This window comes from Lissotriton helveticus, chromosome 3_1 (genome assembly GCF_964261635.1).
Source record: "Lissotriton helveticus chromosome 3_1, aLisHel1.1, whole genome shotgun sequence".
Lineage (NCBI taxonomy): Eukaryota > Metazoa > Chordata > Amphibia > Caudata > Salamandridae > Lissotriton > Lissotriton helveticus.
Window position 1 is genome coordinate 1,897,801,297 of NC_136061.1, and position 22,057 is coordinate 1,897,823,353.

General features: G+C 45.3%; 1 protein-coding gene across 6 annotated transcripts in view; it reads right to left on the reverse strand.

Annotated features, from left to right (window-relative positions):
- Window positions 1-22,057, reverse strand: part of TESMIN (testis expressed metallothionein like protein) — a 1,592,961-nt gene that overhangs the window by 1,323,532 nt on the left and 247,372 nt on the right. For 3 of the 6 annotated variants that reach the window (XM_078682876.1, XM_078682877.1, XM_078682882.1), the window contains exons 2-3: window positions 10,440-10,654; window positions 10,165-10,300 (exon numbers count right to left, since the gene is read on the reverse strand). The exons of the other annotated variants lie outside the window; for them this stretch is intronic. The gene's annotated coding sequence lies outside the window, so the exon portion shown is untranslated. The remainder of the gene's footprint in view (window positions 1-10,164; window positions 10,301-10,439; window positions 10,655-22,057) is intronic. 6 annotated transcript variants of the gene reach the window in all.

The window sequence follows — 22,057 nt, forward strand, 5'->3', positions numbered from 1 at the left end:
CATTTAGTAGTGCCATGCAGGATGTATGCCTTTTTTAGCCATCCCTCCCAATCTGTCCCAGCTTAGTCTTTGAGGAATGTTTGTGGAGGTGTCCCTTGAGTACATAAATTCAGTTTCCCTGCTCCAGTTTCAGTCTGTAGGATCTTTTGAAAAACATTTCAGCCATAATCCGTATATCCATGCCGTTCAATTTCCATAGATACGCCACATCTCCACTCTTTGTCGATTTCTTCCCTTTCGCCGTGCACTACCTCGCATTTCACCCCCTCAAGCATAGGCAGAGTATATTGCAGCATATGTTCTATCTCTCGATCTCTTTTGAAGGTTCCCCAGTTCTTCCACAGTTAAATGCCTCTCCTGTAATATCCCTGTCACTACTCCATGACACATCAAGTTCAAGAGCATCCTGTGTCTGTAAGGGTAACAATTGAATCCCCTGACATTCCATGTCGACATATATATTGCACCCGGGATTGTTGTTGTGTGATTGTTTAGACAGTATGGCCTGGGGGCCGCATGCAGTCCTCCGGATCATGAATTGCTCCCCACTGGTGAGTTGCGGTTCACTTGACAGAGCAGAAAGATTCAGAAAGCTGTGAAATACATTATTTAATATAATAATAATAATATCCACATTTGTAAAGCGCACAATCACCCGTTAGGGTCTCTAGGCGCTGGGGGCCGTCGGGAAGATTAAGCCAGCTATTGCCCAGAGTCACATGGTGCTGGGCTAATCTGCCGCCGGTGCCGGGGATCGAACCGTGATCCCCAGATTCCGGAGTCAGTCGCCCTGGCCGCGGCGCCACACCTCTTCTATTTACACGTAAAGTAACGATAAAGAAGCAATGAAGATATCCTAGACAACTTATCTTTAGGAACACCTTTAGCTTTAAAGACATATTGAACTAAACATGTAAAAACATGATAAACTCTCTGCACACTTCAACCAGTCTATTTTATTAACATGCATGAGCATGGTACCTTCGTAGATCAGATTAGATCACTGCATTGATAGGCCTTAATTAGCAGTGATAGTTTTCAAATGTGATCTTGGAAACATTCATGCCACCCCTTCTGAAAACAATGCCATTAGTGAACCAAGAGGCTAGTCATTTGTCATGTGAACCTTCTGTGTAGCCTTGGTATTTATACAATTGGTACATTATAGTTTATTAAATAAAACATAAGAGAAGGTTTTGTATAGCACATTTCCTGAACTTGTGCATTTCAAGGGGCTTTCATATGTGGTAATGAAGAAAAAGGAAGCAAAGTGAAATGAACCAATTGCCTAGGATCACACAATTTGGTCAAGTGGAGAAGCCAGGACTGATACCAGGTTTTCTGGTTTCACATTTTGCAACTCAGCCACCAGATGAGTTTCTCTTTCTACATTAGAAGTTAATGCTTTGACTTTAATTCTTGGTGCATGAGAATAGAGCTTTGGTGTCAGACAGATGTCACGTGAAGGCTCGGTTTGTTGTCCACACCATGCATCTGCTTCACGTCCCCCAACTCCCACCTTTCATCATCCCGACCCTCACCCTGCTGGCATAGGTGCGGCCCTCTGGCATGTCACAGGCAGTACTTTGTGGCTCATGGGGAAATGTTTGTGAGTACTTATGGTTTAGAACATTACTATATTACATTAGAACGGAGAAACAGCGGCCCTCATCCTCCTAGACCTCTCCGCGGCATTCGACACTGTCTGCCACCGCACCCTAGTGCAGCGCCTCAACAACGTCGGAATCCAGGAGAAGGCTCTGGAATGGATCGTCTCCTTCCTCGACGGAAGAACACAGAGAGTCCGCCTACCACCATACAAGTCAGAGGCCACCGAAGTCATCTGCGGCGTCCCTCAAGGATCATCACTGAGCCCCACCCTGTTCAACGTCTACATGAGCCCCCTCGCGGCCATCGCACGCCAACACAACCTCAACATCATCTCCTACGCTGACGACACCCAGCTGATCCTCTCCCTGACCAACGACCCCACCGCCGCCAGAGCCAACCTTCACGAAGGGATGAAAGACGTAGCCGAGTGGATGACGACCAGCCGCCTGAAACTGAACTCAGACAAGACGGAAGTCCTCATCCTGGGATCCTCACCCTCCGCCTGGGACGACTCCTGGTGGCCCCCCGCCCTGGGCAACGCACCCAAACCGACAGACCACGCACGCAACCTGGGCTTCATCTTGGACTCCTCCCTCACCATGACCAGACAAGTCAACGCCGTCTCCTCGTCATGCTTCAACATCCTGCGCATGCTACGGAAGATCTTCCGGTGGATCCCCACCGAGACCAGGAAGATGGTCACCCAGGCCCTCGTCACCAGCCGACTGGACTACGGCAACGCCCTCTACGCCGGAACCACCGCGAAGCTCCAGAAGAGACTCCAGCGGATCCAGAACGCCTCAGCCAGACTCATCCTCGACATCCCACGACACAGCCACATCTCCGGACATCTGAGAGACCTGCATTGGCTCCCAGTCAACAAAAGAATCACCTTCCGTCTCCTCACCCACGCACACAAAGCCCTACACGATCAAGGCCCGAGCTACCTCAACAACCGCGTCAACTTCTACGCTCCCAAACGCCATCTCCGATCAGCCAGCCACGCCCTCGCCGCCGTCCCCCGCATCCGAAGAACGACAACAGGAGGAAGGTCCTTCTCATACCTGGCCGCCAAGACCTGGAACTCCCTCCCTCCCGACCTGCGCCTGACCCAAGACCACCTCTCCTTCAGGAAGAAGCTGAAGACCTGGCTCTTCGAGCAGTAGCAGCACACCCCCCCCCCCCCCAGCGCCTTGAGACCCTCCGGGTAAGTAGTGCGCTCTATAAATATCCTTGATTGATTGATTGATTACTTGTTATCAGTGATTTCATTCTCTTGGGCGTTCTGAAATTGTTCTTCCTCTAGAGTATCATACTTTCTAACCACAATCCTGGGCATGTCTTGTTGCCTCCCCGTTGTTTGGGCTGCCAACATTTTCCAGAAGCTCATGTTCTTCTGGTAGTATTGCCAAGGGATCAATTCTGTTGTTGGCATCTGCCGCACTTGGTTGCTCCATTAAAGAATGGCACCTCTATAAGCATGGATGCGTGCAATCATGGCCCTTGGCTGTGGTGCAAGCGGCCTATGAAACAGTTTTTTAAGAAGAATGCCCACAGGCTGCTCGTTTGAGTGTCGACATATCCATTTCTCTTGAAAGGGGTCCTACGAGGACTCTTGGCGCATTCAGGAAACCTTCAACTCTTTCTGCTAACATACTGGAGCACTGATACCTAGTCACCTTCGTTTGTATGTAGGCCTCCGTATCACCCTTCGAAAGCCCAACCACTTCTTCAGTTTCTGCTATTTTCCTCAAGACTCCTTGCAAGAGATTGATATTACTGACAATGGTGTCTGTTTTGTTATCTTGGGCTGTCCTGGATTCTGCTATTGCTCTCACTATTGTTGCCTGTTATTCTGCAGACAAGTCCTCCTGCCATACCCAAGGATACGGTATCTATACCGACTTCCATCCTTTCACAACTGCAGTACGTCGGTTAACTTAATTACTCTCCGTCGGCGTGACAATCTTGTATTTTACCCATTTCGGTTTTTTACACCCTCCACTCTGCAGCTACATTGCACTGCACTTTGCATTTGCATATATGACTGTACTGCTACTTTATGCTCTCAGCTGGTGTAGCAGCTCCAGTCTTCAGTAACGTTGAAATAATGCAGTATCTAAACACAGACTGGGGCAGAAAATAGGCCCAGGCACCAAAGTAAATGTGGTCCCCATTAGCGAATCAGAGCAAAAAAGTGGTCCATATTCTGAAAATCTGGGCAGTTTTCAATGTTTAAAGACATACTGAGTAGGTGATTTGCAAGATATGGGAGACTGCATGCATTTGTGATTAATGCATCAAAGTTTTTATTAGTATCCGGGAAATCAACAGTAAAAACTGTCTCACCTGTCCATAAAATAGGTCTACAAACGGCCACAAAAAAACAGTCCACACTCTGACCTGTCAGAGCAGCCCTTCCGGCACTGCCTGACTGCCCAATGGTCCAGTCTGACCTACCTCCTCTGGCGCCAGTTGTGTGGGAACCAGTGTCGACACTAAAGGGACCGATGCAGATTGTGGCATCAGAGTAGAATTTGACAGCGAAGTTCGTGCGGAACCCCAGAAATGTTCGAGGAGCATTGACAGTGCAGACAGGATCCGCAGGCAGTTACCCGACTGGAGTCCTTTGCGGTTGCTGGGGGCCCAAAGGCACCCCCAGAGGGAATCAGAAGAGTGCCAAGATGCGCAACATGGGTTCTCTAAAGGCCGCGATTGTGGATGACCAAGGGAACTCTGGGTGCATTGGGGTCAATTCCAGATTTGACTCCTTGATGGGAAATTGGGAGTAAGATGACGTGGCACCCCAAGTTAACAAGCATTGGCATAGCCAATAGGTCTTGCTTTTGGGACCTTATACTTGTTTTGACAGAGCTATTGGCTTTTTTAATGTCTTTAAGCTGTGTTGTAGAGCATTGTGAATGTTGTGCAGCATGTTGAAAAGTTATAATAAAAAAAGTGTTATAACCATTTTTATCACCCTATATATGTAACCAAGAAACTTTATGTACAACTGAACAACCCTAATAAAAACAGAAATAACACAAAAAATGTGTTCTAATTTTTTGTCCAATCAATGCTGGCACCTTTTCTCTGCCTGTTCTAATGCTAATTTGTTATCGTTTTTTTGTTATGGGGGAGGAGGACATAAACAACGGGAGGGTGGAGGTTGGGAAATAGTACCTCAATTACAATAGGAGCAGTAGAGTGACACTAGGGGAGAATCAACAGATGCCAGATTCCAAAGGCAGACTGAGGTGGTGGGGAGTGATACTGATGTGGTGGTGACAGGTGATCCTAAATGATACTGAGGTGATTCTGAAGTGGTGGTGTGCTGGTTCAGTGGTGATGCTCAGGGCATGCTGAATGATACTTAGGTGGTATGGAGTTGCTGAGTGATGCTTTGGTGATGACTCATGCTGAGGTGGTGGAGCTGAACTGGTGCTCAGGTGGTGCTAAGTGATGCAGAGTTGGTTCTGTGCTGAGGTGGTGCTGTATTGATGCTGAAGTGATGCTATGTTGGTTCTTAATTGCTGCTGAGGTGGGGCTGCGCAGGTGCAGAGGTGGGGCTGCGCTGGTGGTGGTGCAATGATGTAAAGGTGGTGCTGCGCTAATGCCGAGATGGTGCTGTGCTGATAATGAGATGGTGCTGCACTGGTGGTGGTGCACTGATGAGGAACTGGTACTGTGCTAATGCTAGGATGGTGCTGTGCTGATGCGGTGCTCAGATGGTGCTGTGGTAGTGCTGAAGTGGTGCTAAGTGATGCGGAGTGACACTGTGGTGATGCCGAGTGATACTTTGGTGGTGCTGTGCTGGTGTTCAAGTGGTGCTTAGTAACGCAGAGCGGGTGCTGCGCTGGTGCTACAGTGATGCTGCACTGGTGCTGCTGTGCTAATGCTGAAGTGATGCTGTATTGGTGATGAGGTGCTGCATTGGTGATGAGTTGCTGCTGAGTTGGTGCTGTGCTAATTCTGTGCTGGGGCTGAGTCGATGCTGTATTGATGCTATGCTGAGGCGGTGCTTCATTGGTGCTTAAGTGGTACTGAGTGATACTGAGGTGGAGCCGAGTGATGCTAAGGTGGTGCTAAGAGATGCAGAGGATGTGCTGAGATGGTGCTGGGATGGTGCTGAGTGATGCTAGGGTGGTGCTGAGTGGTGCTAGGGTGGTGCTGAGTTAGGGTGGTGCTCAGTGATGTTAGGGTGGTGCTCAGTGATGCTAGGGTGGTGCTCAGTGATGCTAGGGTGGTGCTGAGGGATGCTAGGGTGGTGCTGAGGGATGCAGAGGTGGTGCTGAGTGATGCTTTGGTGATATTCAGGTGATGCTGTGCTGGTGATGCGTTGGTGCTGAGTTGCGGATGAGGTGGCGCTGTGCTGATGCTGTGTTGGTGCTGCGCAGGAAATGGTGCACTGATACGGAGGTAGTGTTGTGCTGAGGTGATGGTGTTGAGTGATGCTTAGGTAATGCTGCGCTGGTGCAGAGTGATGCTGTGGTGGCACTGAGTGATGCTGTGCTGGTGCTGTGATGAGGCTGAGGTGGTGGTGCCACACTGATGCTGAGGTAGTGCGGTGGTGCTGCACTGGAGCAGAGCTGTTTTTTAGGTGGTGTGCTGGTGGTCTGCACTGGTTCTGAGGTGGTGCAGCGCTTGGGCTGAGTGACTTGGTGAGATAAACACCCAAATCATACCCTCTTAGATAGGTTAAGAAAAAAGTACCAAATATGACCCCGAATGCCAATCTGTGGGACGGTCCTAGTCAACCACTGGCTCACGAGAGATGAGCTCCAGCTGTCCTAAATCAGCCCTTGGGCCAGGGACCAGCCAAAACTAGATAGAAAACAACATTCTCCTGCACTTGTTCCAAGAGGGTGAAAGATAGGCACAACACGAGCTCTCCAAAGAATTACTGACTCTTCAGAAAACAATACACATGGTTGCTATACTTATGAAAACCAACCCTTTTCGTTCTTTCCCTTGCCTAGAAAACATAGAAACCATGCACTGTCAAACATTCTGTCAAATTATAGGTCAAATTAACTCAGGCACTCTAAAAAACATAAGACTGCCAGAGGAAAGAGGTAGCCATTCACTCCTGCAGCCAATGCGAATAGTTTCTCTAGCTATCTCACCAGATCACATCTTGCACTCTCATTTATACATTCTTTTGTCAGTCTGTCTATGTAAGCAACAGCCACCACGTTCTGTAAATTCTGTGCAGAAATTCTTAGCTTTAGAAGTGCACGGAATCACTTGGAAATCTGATCAAACCCCTGTCTACCAGCTGTAAAATACCTTACACCTACAGGCGACACTCATCTGCATATAACAAAGGCCCATTCACACACTCGCCACTAAACTAACCCTCACTATGTAGTCAGAAAGATAAAAAGCGAAAACATTATTTTAACAGGTTATCCTGCCCACTACACCCTTTATCTGGTTATAAATTAGACCAAAATATTAATTGGATCTTCTGCTTAGCCAATTAGTACGTCACTGAGCGCTTTGAGGCATCACATTTATCAAGGAGTGTTTGCATTTCTAAATTTGCCAACATCACGCGCAAATCACTCACAGAATATAAAATAATTAGAGGTTTTCGTGATGGCGGAGCTGAAGCCCTAAGTTGCGAGCACTGCAGAACCAACTGTCACACTTCTGTGCCAAACAAGACCACGGGTATAGTTATCAGCGATACAGCACGTGTAGTGGTACCGGGACCCTGCACACTAATTGTCTTATTTCACAACCCAAATACCACTCTTGGAGTGCATGAGCCTTGCTTTCCCTGGGGCCCATGGAATGTATGCCACGTCACTGAAAGAGAAGGGGGGGGGGGCTAGTGCTCTGACCCACATTCTCCCACGCCGGTGTCATTCAATGCAGACAGGCCTGTGCGGCGAAGGTGCGTCTGGGTGACATGACGGGCATTGTGTTTGTATCGCCCTTCCTGGCAGTGGCTGGGCAGGTAATTCCCCTCCAGTGCCTTGTAAAATGCCTGCTGCGGTAGACCTGCAGGATTTCTCTGAAAACACACCGTTCCGGTGCCAAGTAAACAGAGGTTCATTTACATGCATAATGTAATTCAGGGTAACGTGCTCAAGTCCGACAAGAAATGGGTTTCAACACTGCCATTCTCCGGATATTTCACTCAAATCCCTCTTGGTTAAAGGGCCCTGCATTATACAAGCCTATGGTTGACTGAAAACCATGGAAGCTAGAAAATTACAGGACTCGACTGGCGCAAAAGGGTGGAGCTTGCGGAAACATCAGCCAACCTGTTACAACGGAAAACGATGTTCAAGCAGCTTTCAAGACTAGTTTTAAATCTATTTCTCAAAAATCACAGATGAACTGACAAATAAATTTAAAAAAAGGCGACATCAACCTACAAAATAATTGATATTCAGAAAACATAAAATGCAGTTTTTCAGGAGGTACATTTAATTAGGTCGATCCAGGCAGAGGATGAGGGGGGAAACACTTCTGAACAATGTGCTGCGAATCAAAACAGACCTGGTTCACAGAAACTGCCTCCAAAAGTGCTCATTATATAGCACTTGGAGACCTTGGCTTACGGAAGAAAAGTTCCCCTTATTAGAGAGACTCGCAGGCTCGGTTGCTTCTAGCTGAAACAGCAAAAACAACAGTTGATGGACAGGATACAGAACAATGTCATACATTCACCCCAGTACAGAGATCTGGGCCTAAATCCATAGTTTTTTTGCTCACCATGCCATTCCAGGTTGAACCCAGACATATGCAAATCAGTCTTGACCCTGTGCCCCAGGGGAACAGTCCAGCCCGTACTGCCAAGCCAGGTCCTCCCTGGACTGGAAACAAGCATCCTAGGACCGGTTTCGGGCTTTCAGCCCTCATCAGCCAGGCTAACTTGATTCCAGTGGCATGGAGAGCATGGGACTCACGTCTGAGCATACCCGTCCCACTCAGGGAGACAAATGCAAAAACAAAAGTTGATGGACAGAATGCAGAACAATGTCATACATTCACCCCAGTACAGAGATCTGGGCCTAAATCCATCGTTTTGTTGCTCACCATGCCATGGCTTGACAGTTCGGGCTAGACTGTATCCATGAGGCACAGGGTCAAGACTGATTTGCATATGGACATGTCTGAACTGAAACACATACCTGATCACAAAAGGGCTCAGGTTACCATAAAATAGAATAGTAAAAGCAGGCAAGAACTGTTCAATAAAAAACAACACTTTGTTGTTTGCTGCTAGATTTGCTGGATTCTTCAGTTCTCTTCTGACAAGGCAGGTCTTTATGGCAAGTTTTCACTGCATCTTTTTGATGTTCATGGTTTACCAGCTTTTGGCCATCTACACAGATTTCATAAACTCTGAAAGATAACAAAACATAGATTAGGATCGTTTGTCAAAAAGGGTGTTGCCTTCAAAATGGAATAAGACCATAAGCTTCCAACAGTTTGCTTATGGTGAGTAGTCCTTGGAGCACAGGTGATATTAGGTCATTGGACATGCTGGAGGAGGAGAAGGAAAATTTCCATTTCTGAACTGTGATAGAGAAAGAAGCAGTTTCAGAAGATCAATCTCCTAGCTATGAAGGTGTAGCCAAATATAGTCAGTCTGCAAAGCAAACTATTTCACTTTTTGATCGCCTGCTCATCAAAAAAGGAAAGAACACCTTCCTAGCTGTGCCCTACAGGGACCCAACTGTTAGAGAGGATAACGTCTTCAGAGACTGTGTTCAATTAGTTAAGAGACTGCTCTGCCAACAAATATCTGGTCCCCAAAAGGATCTTACACCCACATTGTAAAACAGGTCTGGTTATCTACAGATTGCAAGTGCTGCTCAAGTGCACGGTAATGCTTCAAGTGGTGTGTGCAATCAGTGCAGTGAGCAGTCATCAGACTTCATGTTAGAGCTCTTTCCTTGGGACCAGAGCAGACCTGCTCATTCTCATTTGGAGACAGTTAAGAATGAAAAGGCAATACAAAACAGCAACAACAGAATCTGTATGTGCTCATTGGACATGCATTGAGACCACATGTAACAAAATGTTTTATGATAATTATTAAGTGAACTACCTTATTAAACATCAACCTTTTCTTTAATCAAGGGTAGCAGTTCATCATGATCCTTGGCAACACCTCTTCCACTTTTTTGTGGGTAAAAATATATCTCACTCAAACAAGTGAGGAGCAAAGGTTCACTGTCCCAACCATACATGGCCTTTTCCAACAGCTTGTGCAGTTCTCTCTTTGGGATAAGATCATTTTTGTATCAGGAAGGATCAATGGAATCTTTGATCATCTCCTGCACATCAGCCTACACATGGTCACACTACGTATTAACACACATGCCATCATACTATTATTAACATAATGTAACATATAAAGTGGTAGTCTGTGGAAAGTAATCGGACATCTAGGCATAACTCACCTAACAGTGACAAAAATGATGTTTATAAATCCATAAAAATGAAGTAGATATGTATGAAATTTATCCACAATACTTTCAGATTGTAACAGATATAATATACCAAAGGAGGGAAAACAAAGCAACTCACCCTTTGTATTGCACATGATCCATTGAATATGTTTGATGATGTTGATATTTTGTAGGATGTTTGACCTTGTCAATGCAGACTGCTGCCAGCAAACGATTTATAGTCATCTTCTTTCAGCATGTGCCACATACCTGAGCTATAATGGAAACAAATAATTTCAAGTGAGCAGATATGGGAAACACAAGTGGAGGGCAGAAAAAAATTATGGATTTAGGTATTGCGAGATATACATCTCAGAAAAGTCATCTATCTGGTCAAAACAGAATATCCTTTACCTTTTATGCAGTCAATCTCCGATTGTACACCTCTCTCTTTTGCTCGTAAAAGTATTCACTCTTTTTTCGCACAGGTAGAGATGGAATCAGAAGAATAGGTGTTCTCTTCATTAATGATTGCCATGTCATACATAATTTCATTGGGGAGCAAGCACCTTTATCCCAGTGTGAAATTATGCACTTTGAGTAATCAAACGATGATAGACTTCCCTGTGCTGAAAAAAAAAAGAGAAACCAGTGAACTTAAAATTACTCCTGTGCAACTGCTTAGAATATACCTCTTTTCTTTTGTTCATAATTTTTAAAAGTTATGTTAAAAGTGCTTTTCAGTCAAGACAATTAACTACATTATTTTTGTATTACAAGAAAAGATTAACAGCCTTATTCATCAACGGGCCGTTTTGCGAGCCCCTAATAGCGATTCATAGTGAATCGCTATTAAGGACTCGCAAAACGGTATTCATGTAGGAATTGCTAAATAAATAGCGATTCCTACACATTCCTTATTTGCGAGTAGCAAATTGCTAATCGCAAATAAGGAATAACTCCCCATTCATTCCTATGGGCCAAAAGGCCCATAGGAATGAATGGGGAGTATTCCTTATTTGCGATTAGCAATTAGCTAATCGCAAATAAGATAGCGATTTAAAGGGTGCCAGGGGTGTCCAAAGGACACCCTGTAGCACCCCTTAAATGCAAATTGAAACAGGTGTTGCGCACACACATGTCCAAAGGACATGCGTGTGTGCAACATGCAACTCTCGGTAAATAGCGGCCCGAAATTGCGAATTAGCAATTTAAAAATGGTTGATGAATTGCATTTAAGGAATCTCAAATAGAGATTCCTTAAATGTAATTCCTTGCAATTTAGCGAATTAGCAATTACCGATTTTTGCATTTGGGATGATGAATCCCAAATGCAAAAATTGCGCTCGCAAAGGGCCAGATTCTCAGAATCTGGCCCTTTGCGAGCGCAATTCGGCTTGATGAATCAGGCTGTTGGTCCTAAAAAAAGGATGACTTGGTCACCATGCAAAGTAGAATAGGAGCGCAGGCTTATTCTATGAAATTCCGTATAATTATGCACTTATAAATATCAGCTTACATGATGGCCGCCACACTCTCACTGCTTCTGACTGGTCTTGAAGGCGAGCAGGACGGTGCATATCAGTGATCATTGCACCACCATAAACTCCACTGTAGGGCAGGTCGTTTGATGATGAACACAGCCATATTGAAGTGTCGAAACACTGACAGGCATAGTCACAAACTGCATTTTGGAATATGTTTTGAAGTACTACAAAATGCTATTCACACACCCATGTGCAGGGTTTATGCCTCTCCTATACTTTTCTGTGCAGAGCTCTCACCCTCCTCCTCCAAAAACCCTCATCTGACTGCAGACTCTATGCATGCACAAGTATACATATTAGTAGTAAATGTGTGAGGGACAGAGGAGAGTGGTTGGAAAATAAGAAATACTACTGGGGTGGAATAGAAGAACTAAGGAGGGGTTAAGGAAGGGGTTTAGACAGGGAGGTGTAACCCTTTGTTTGACCCTGTAAGCACCGTACTGGATGTGAACATTGGTCAGTGGCACCTATACACAATGTGTATTGTAGCTGTACTTGTTCCTGTTCCCATCATCAGGGATGCACTAATGGGCAAGTCCCGGCACTTCTGACCTATCAAAATGCCTACTCCTGGGGAGAAAGATGAAAGCTGGCCAGAAATTTTTGCTTGGAGTGCAATGCCAATATTGATTTAAGTATTGTCAATTCACTGACTGGTATTTCTGACCTCCTGTCTGTCCAGCACTTTCTGCATGCAGCTTTGTAAAACTGATGAAGCTTGGAGTCATCTGTGCTCTATTTAGGAATTTGTCATAAACTCGAGGTTAGAAAACAATTAAATGTATTTGCAAAATAAGTTTCTAATAAATACACATCATAACCTATTTCCGGCATTGTATAGCATTTAGGCATACATTTTTAAAATTTTCATTACTCAAATTGCAACCTGACAGCAGACACCAAGGTAGCCACTATACATTGAAGGCAGCCACTGTACATTTAATCGATCACATTCGTACAAAAATTAAGAGAGCATCAAAAGTGAGTAGCACACAACTAGAGGGCAACACGCATTGGCAAAGCCAATAGGCTTCACCTATGAGAGAGCTCTTGGCTTTCGCAATGCATTTTAGCCATGTTGTACACCAATGTGGCAGCTGCTCAACATGGCTAAAAGTTGGTAGCGTGGGTTTGGGTAATATTGGGGTAGAGTGGAGTGGGATAGATTGATGTAGAGTGGACTGCAGGTAGAGATGGTTGAATAGGAGTAGGGTGGAGTGGAGTTGGATAGACTGGAATGGAGTCGATATTGAAAGGGGGAGAGTGGGGTGGGGTAGATTACAGTACAGTATATTAGAATGGAGTGGGGTAGATTGCAGTGGGGTGGAATGGGGTGAAGTGGGATAGACTGGAGCAAAGTGGGGTAGCGTGGAGTGGAGCTGGGGAGATTGAAGTGAGGTTGGTTGGGTACATTTGAGTAGATTGTGGTCGATTGGAGTTGAGTGGAGTAAATTGGAGTAGACTGGGGTGTGGCAGATTGGAGTGGGGTAGAGTGCATTGCAGTGAGGTAGACTGGGGAAGAGTGGAGTGCAGTGGAGTGGGGTAGAGTGGAGTGGGGGACTGGAGCTGGATAAATTGGGGTGGAATCGAGATTAGAGTGGAGTGAGGTAGAATGGAGTACATTGGAGTGTAGAGGGGTACATTAGGGTGGATAATATGCACAAAAAAGGCAGCAAGGGATGATTAAAGCCGCACTAACTTCATGGTAACTAAATGCTTAGCATTGATAATTATACTTGGTCTGGATGCCCACCTCCAGGGTCCGCTGCCAGAAGACCCAAAATCTATAGCACAAGAAAACAAAGCACAGAGAGACAACCCAAAAGGGAAGATTATAATTATACAGTTGTAATTCCACAGAATGAGATCAGGAGTCTTCGTGTGTCTGTTGCTTCTTTTTATTTTCAAAATATTGAAGTATAAGACAACCTCATGTGGCCAGAGCGTTTCACCATGAATCGGGCTTCATCAGGGCAGCAAAGATTAACATAAAACATCTTAAAATAAGACAAAACACAAACAGAACGCAGTCTCAAACATAAAAACTTAACACAAATGATGTATCCCAGAGACTGTTACACTGGGTTTGTACATGTTACTGAATTATTTTCACCAAACATTGGTTTCTTTACTGTTAAATACACAGAAAACCCAAAAAAGCGTGTAAAAAGAGGAGCAATACAGAATAGTGTTCATACCAAGAACCTTCAGACGAACCAATAAAAAGAAGAAAAAAATATTAAACAAAAAGAACAAATGTGTTTGCTACCAAAAAAGTACGAGGCAAAATACCAACTCATAAAATCATTGTAGCTTTCCATATCACCAACACAATTGTACCAAGAGAAGAAGATTTGCAAATTTGCAAAGTAGAAAAGGAGATCAACTGGTTCCTTACCAGTATTTGCATATGGTGAGTAAAAGAGCATCAGCTTCTAAACAACCTTACAGCAGTCTCGGTGCTACTTAATAACTAGCATCCCAAAGTACCTCCATTTATAGGCACATAACGTATCCAGAAAATGATCAGATAAAAGCAGAAGCAACTGTGCGCAACCAAGTGGAATTCCACTCCGATAGGTGAAACAATGGCTAAAAAGCAAACACCAGTACGCACAAATGTCAGCCCGCGTTATAGAGCATAAACTCTATGGGAATGGGATTTAATGATTTGCCGCACTGTTTACGAGCCCTCGTTCCAGGACATGCCTTGTTTTAGCCATTTGATGCTAGTTATTAAGTAGCACGGAGACTGAACTGTGCCTGAGGGGTACTGATTATATTCATATTTTCTTTGCAGCATGCTATAACGTTGCTTAGAAGCTGATGCTCTTTTACTTAATATATGCAAATACTGGTAAGGAACTGTGAGAAGTTGGCCTGGCATATTCTGCCCACTATTCTCGTGGGCAATTTGCACCAGTCCAAACAACCCTTCTTAATGGTAGGTTAAAGACAACCTTTACAGAAAGCTATCCTAGTGGTAGGTGTGGAGCGCAGCCTTCAGGCTAAGTCTTGGAGGAATGTAAAACAGCTTGTTTTACCAGTCTATAATTGTGAATAATTGTGAATGACCAAATGAAAGGAGAACCACACCAGGTATATATATATATACGGAGTCCGTGACATTTGGTACGGACTACTACTGATGTGCTGACTGCATTAGGGGGAGGGAACTCAAGTACCTGTAAGTATTTTACACAGGAGGAGCCTATTTGGGAGGGGCTCATTACAGCGAAGGGCGCTGATGAAGGCTATCGCCGAAATGCATTCGCCGCCGCTGGGACCTTTGAAATAAACGGCTTGCATGCTCCTGACTCCCCTTGTGGCCTCTGATTCTTTCCTGGAAGATACCGCATTTATGGATCAGTTGGCCCCACGCCTCCATACCTTTTATTTGGAGGCGCTACGGACTGCCTGCTTGCCGCAGTCCTCCCTTCAGGCTTTGATTACCTCCCTCTTAAAGCCGGGCAAGGACGGACTACACCTCGCTAGCTACAGACCCTTATCTTTACTTAACACCGATTACAAGATACTGAGTAAAATTCTAGCGACAAGGCTGGCACAATACATACCACATTTGATTCACCCTGATCAGTGCGGCTTTGTGCCAGGCAGGAGCACGGCCATGAATCTTAGGCGACTAGCCCAGCTGATGCTGCGAGAACAGACGGACCTAGGCTCGGAGGGATGCATCTCATTGGACCTGAAGCAGGCTTTTGATTCCCTCAGATGGGATTATATGTTCGCTGTGTTCGCGAGATTCGGGATCCCTAAAGAGTGTATAGCATGGGTCCAACTGCTTTACACATGTCCCACGGCCTGGGTGCGCACGTCCAGGTACATTTCAGATCCCATAGTTATCGCAAGGGGCACGAGACAAGGTTGCCCCCTGTCCCCGCTCCTCTTCATTCTAGCGCTTGAGCCACTACTCAGTAAACTACGGACTATGGCCCCCCACCGTGGAATTCAAAGGGGTAACACGACGCATATAGTGTCAGCCTATGCTGACGATATTATCCTCTACCTACATAACCTGAGAGGCGACCTGGACCCTATCCCTTCTATATTTGAGGATTTTAGATCGATATCTGGCCTCACTATCAGCGAGCCCAAGTCCTATGGGTTTACCTTTGCCGCCTCTGCCTTGACTACACCGCTGCTCTTTGAGCCACACGCGTTTCCAATAGCAGATACTACGTTCCGATACCTCGGGATACAGGTTTACAGGGATGCCAACATGATGATTGATGGCAACCTTGGTAGGGCTATGAGGACCATAAAGTCACAGATACAGTTCTGGTTGTCACTCCCTCTCTCAGTGGCCGGCAGGATTGCCATTTCCAAGATGGTAATGCTTCCCCGTCTCATTTACTACTTTACAAATTTACCGTTCCTGATCCCTGCCACGACGTTTAAAGTGCTTGACACGCTCCTTACAGAACTTATATAGGGGCAAGGGCGAAGGCGTATAGGTCTCGCTAAGCTGCAACTCGCAACCAGTGCGGGAGGTATGGGAGTACCTGACTTTAGGGCCTACAACTTTGCATGCCAACTGCAGTGGCTAGCCTACTGGCTTGCTGGTAGGAACCTCCGTGAGATTAGCATGGTAGAAGACGATCATGCTAAGGGGAGAATACATATCCTACTCCTTCCCCGTTCGGAAGTGGCAAGAGACGCCCCGCCGCTTCTCCGGCTTGCAGTACTATACTGGCGAAGGGCGGTGAAATACACTACCCCACTGTCATCCTACGCCCCCACGATTCCACTACTGGGATTGCCATTGGGGTCAGGACCGCTCACGACATGAAAACTAATGCTATGGCATGATGCAGGTGTGACACACGTAGGAGACCTTTTTGCTGAAGGACAGATGTTGTCATTTGATGACCTCAGGTCTGCGCATGACGTACCCAGGGGTTCGTTCCTCATGCATGCTAGCATCCGCCGCTACGTACTGGGACACTGGGCGCCTGGGGGGATGGAACCTTCCACGAACCCCTTGCTGATGATGCAATACCTCATGGGCACGGGAAGCCATCTGACTAAATGGCTCACTGCTAGCATTAGAGCGGGTCGAGCGGTTTCACTAACGCCTCTCAGGACTAAGTGGGAAGGAGATATTGGGAGGCCATTAAGGGAAAAAGAATGGGAGAGGATCCTTCAATTCCCCAAAAAGGTGGCTAGAAACCCTAAATTTAAATTCATCCAGCTAATGGTCCTGCACAGAGCTTACCTAACACCACACCGATTGCATGCCATGTTCCCCAACACCTCTGACGCCTGCCCTAGATGCGCTTTAGATGATGCGTCACTGGCACATATGTTGTGGAGTTGCCCCAAACTGGGCTATTTCTGGACTACTGTTAATGACACACTTACGAACGCAGGTGCGCTGATGCAGCCGCTCACCATGGAAGACATGCTCCTGGGGTTGGGTCCTACGGCGCGTAGGAGAGGCGTTGCGACACGTTTTACTGATGTAGCAATGCTGCTTGCGAAGCGTGCCATTACGATGAGGTGGAAGTCTCTCAAGCCACCTGACCCTGATTTGTGGAAAGCGGAACTGTTGCGATGGGGTAAAGCAGAGGGTGCGGCGCTACAACGCGAAGAACGCAGAGGCCTCAGAAAAACACCCATCTCACTAGATTGGTTTACTATACTGGGGAGGGTGGAAACGGGGAGTGATGAAGAGTCTGATATTTCAATGCTGTAAACTGTACTGAGCGAAGCTGTTGATGGACCTCCATAGGCCTCGCACGACCAAGTTGCACTGAATTGGGACACGAGGTGACTCGTGCTGCTAATGCTTATACCGCTGTCTAATTGTGTAAAACGCAAAATGTGCATCGTAGAATTGTACTGCCTGTTGGGAGCGCTCTGGTACTAACTGCTATGTACAGAGGTTCGGTAGGAGTGTCTAGGGTGGGACCTTTCTGTGGGTGGAGGGTGGGGTTTTCCTTAGTTTCTTCTGGGGATTGTTTGATTGTCTGATAACACTAAAAATCTTAAAATGTATGATATACGCACTCTTGCTGAGCCCGATGGAGCTGTCTTACTCCTATTTAGAAGCTATGATACTGCAACTGTATAATTGCTCTGACCACCCTGCTAATAAACAGATTTAAAAAAAAAAAGCCTGTCTGGGAGGTGGTTACACCTGCCTGTGACAGGAAACCTATTGTCCAGGCCTCCCCTGCCGGAGTTTCGTCCAGCAGCAGAAGGTCAGACACGTGTCTGTGGCTGTGGCATACATTTTGTGATGCCATGGCTCTTTTAAACTACTACCCGTTAGACCATTGTGTACATGTCTCTCCCTCTAGAAGGGTGAAATTCTACCCCCGCCACCAGGACTGGCGGCGGGGGTAGGATTCCAAATTGTTTGACACCAAACACAATATATTTCCATGCAGCCATTCCAAAGTTAGCATTTACCGTGAGGATATAATGCACTTAAGAGTATATGGTCTCGCTGCATCACAGAACAGCCTCAGAGAATACATTCCGAAAGCTGCAGAGGGGTCCTGCTCATGCATGGGCACCCTCTCACATGAAACGAAGCATCCTGCCTTCAGGATTGATAAGGCCTGCCATAGGGGTGACTTATAGGTTTCTATGTGCAGTGAAGTGATTAAAGGTAGATAGAGGCAACCTATATCTTAGTAAGGGGTGCATGCACCACCTTACCCAGGCTGCAGTAGCAGTCCTGTGGTGTCATTTGGAAGGCTTCCCAGGGGTGGCATAATACATGCAGCAGCCCCTGGGGGGCCTCTGGGGTACCTATGCTCTTAGTACCTAGTGTACCATATACTAGGGACTCACAAGGAACTTAAGCCATGTTGTACACCAAACTGGAGTGTACCTATAGTACATGCAACCAATTTAGAGAGGAAGCAGCTAGGCTGGGGTCCTGGGTAGCAGGGCCCCAGCCTGACTAAAGTAAAAAAACAGTGAAACACCACCAAAAAGTGGGGGAAACCATAGTAAGCAAATCCTACTCTCCTACAGGAATCTGTTGATCTCCTTTTCTACTTTGCAAATCTTGTTCTTCTCTTGGTACAATTGTGTTGGTGATATGGGAAGCTACAATGATTTTATGAGTTGGTATTTTGCCTCCCACTTTTTTGGGTAGCAAACAAGTTTTTTTTCCCTTTTTCTTTCTTCTTTTTATTGATTTGCCTGAAGGTTCTTGGTATGAACACTATTCTGTGTTGCTCTTCGTTTAATATGCCTTTTGGGTTTGCGGTGCTTTTCTCGCTTTTCATCATGAGACTACACGAAACAGTATCTGAGTAACTTTCAGGATAAACTGTAAGCTAACAGTAAAGAAAGCAATGTTGGTGAAATGAATTCAGTAACATGTACAAACCCAGTGTAACAGTCTCTGGGATACATCATTTGTGTTAAGTATTTATGTTGGAGACTGTGTTCTGTTTTGTCTTATTGTAAGATGTTTTTATGTTAATCTTTGCAGCCCTGATGAAGCCCTATTCAGGGCGAAACGCATTGGCTGCATGAGTTGGTCTTATACCTCAATATTTTGAAAATAAAGAGTAGAAGCAAAAGAGAAACCGAAGACTCCTGATCTCATTCTGTGGAATCACAACTGTATAATAATAATTTTCCCTTTTAGGTTGCCTCTCCGTACTTTGTTTTCTTGTACATTAGGGTGGAGTAAGGGTTGAGTACATTGCAGTGGGAAAGACTGGATTGGAGAGAATTGGGCAGAGTGGGGTAGAGTGGATTGGGGTAGATTTCAGTGGGGTGTGGTAGACTGTAATGGAGTAGGGTAGATTTGGGTAGAATGGACTGGCGTATAGTGTGTTAGACTGGTGTACAGTGTGCTAGACTGGAGTGGAATATTGGAATGGGGTGTGGAACATTGGACTGGGTTGGATTGGAGTAGATTGGAGCAGAGTGTGGTACTCTTCAGTGGAGTGTGGTACACTGAAGTGGGATGTGATACAGTGGGGTTGATTGGGTTAGATAGATTCAAGTGGGGTAGACTGGAGTGGGGTAGTGGGGGGTACATTGTAGTGGAGTAGGTTAGATTGGATCAAAGTAAGTACATTGGGTTAGAGTGGAGAGGTGTGGGACGGGGTGGATTGAGTGGGGTATATTGTTGCAAACTGGAGGGGATGCGGTATATTGGTGTGCGGTGGGGTGGGGAGGAGTGCAGTGGGGTAATTGGAGTGGCATAGTGTGGAGTATGCATGGTGTGTTAGCCCACTGCCATTTCAGACAACACATTTTCAATTGAAATGCACATTACATTTGCACCGAAATTTGGCGTTACTGCATACAGCCTGTGTGCTAATGTTATCACCTAGTGTACTGACGTGTCACATTTAAATATTTGTTTCCACCACACTTCAGAATTACAAAAACAAAATTCATTTGTACTAATTCTGATACATCAGCATAGTTTATTTTTGTAGTGTGCTGGAAAAAAGACTTCCAACATACTCTACTCTTACATGAGTACTTAGAAGGACTGTCACATAAATGCTCTCACTTTGAAGTCATAGAAAAAAAACGAAAGGCCCTTGAAAGAAAAGGTCCTGATATTTGCCCTATGTCTTTGAATGCACAGCAAATATGATATGGATATGATAGGAACAAGATTTAAACGAATGTTAGCAGATAGCAAATTCGTACAAATACAGTGAATAAGGTTTGGGCAACATGAGGCGCGAACTAGAGCTGGACAGTTAAAAGCTAATAAAGCCAGCAAATAGAAAGCCAGAAAATGTGAGTAACAAACCACAAAGCCAATGGTAAACAAAGGGTTAATGCATTCCTTGGTCAGTTTTCTGAATCTCCCCAAGAGGTTTTCAGCAAACTAGACAGCGCAGGTTTTAACCTAAAAATTGGCTTAGTTACGTAGATTAAAAAAAATATAGAAAGGAAGAGTGTGTGAAACATGGTAGGAATAACAAAATTATGATGAAAAGATTAAACAAATCGAGAATAAAGTACAAGACAAAAAGCGAATAAAGGGTAGAGAGAGAAAAAAAAAGAGGTGACAGAATGAGTGTCAAGCATAATTTCTTTTGTTGGTTATTCAGCCCAGGTGTTTTAGTCTGGTGATTTCACTAAAATTATTTAAGCAATAGACTTAAATTGCAAGGACGTTCAGTCAAGCCTCTTCTTCCACTGGCATGTTGTGTAATTTCCAATTATGTCCCACCCAGTGCAGCATACAGCATGGGCAGAGGGTCAGTCAGCTCACTGAATGACTAACTTCCCTGTGACATCATTCTTCCTTTCAAAAGGAAGATACTGCGAGACAGCGTAGTTCATTTCTGGAACTGCTATAGCAAGTGAGCTATCTGAGAACAAAAAAAAAAAAACTTTGCTTTTAGCTATTATTTTTTTTTATACCGATATGAACCCTGCAGCTTCTGCTAACAAAGTTTTGCAAAAGACATGAAGGTACAAACCTAGCACAGAAAATGTCAGAAGGCTGGCAGGCAATGTCCAACCCATTTGCTTTGCCAGGTCCGGTTTCCCACTGTAAAATTAATCGCCTGCGCTACTCATACATGGATGTGAGAAACTCAGAGGTCTTCTTGGTTCAGAAACTATCATGTAGGAGGCCAAAATATTCTAACACTGCATTTTTGACTACTTCGACATCTACATATACGTTTTTACTGAGCATGTGATGGTAGACATTGGCATTTGAAATACTTACAGGCGTGCCATTCCGTTCTGATATAGTGTTAGTGTTGGGGGATAGGTGGGTGCGTCCGGCCTCGTCCTCTGTAGCATTATTACGGAAACACGCCAACAATGGCTCCCAGATGTACTTTGGTCTAGACGAAGTCGGCATTTGCTACCAAAATAATGACAGTTGAGTATGACAAAAGGTGATGTCTTGTAATCAGTTTTTAACTGATGGAGCAACAGGTAAGCCCCAATGTATACCTACTCGCTTTGCCATCAGTAGGAACATAGCAAGCAGATGTCTAAAATTTGCTGGAGCATCTTTAACGTACCCCAGTAGGCCTAGCAGGGGACTGGGCTCGACAGACGTGCCCAGAATATCGCCCACTGTGGCGAAAACAGCAACCCAGTATGTCGCTATGACCAGGCAGGTGTAAAAAGGTCACTGGGGTAGCCCCACACTTCCAACAGTTGGAGTCCGAACGAAGCCCCATCCAAAATAGATGCACAGGGGTGCGATAAAATCTATGCAAGAATTTAAAATGAATCAACCTTAATTTGTAGTTGGGGGATAACATGCGTAACTGGCCACAACAGTATTTCCATTGTTCCAGGTCTACTGGGGGACTCCTGTCTACTTTCCAACCAGCTAGTGCTTAGGTCAGGACCGCTGGATGGGTAGTCTGTATACCATAATACATGCATGTAATAAGCTTACGCTGAGATGGGCATGTTAGTATTTGCTCAAGCACGAAATATCTGGGTGGAGAGTTGGGAAAGGTCTTGTATTTCTGTTTGCATGCATCCAGTACTTTG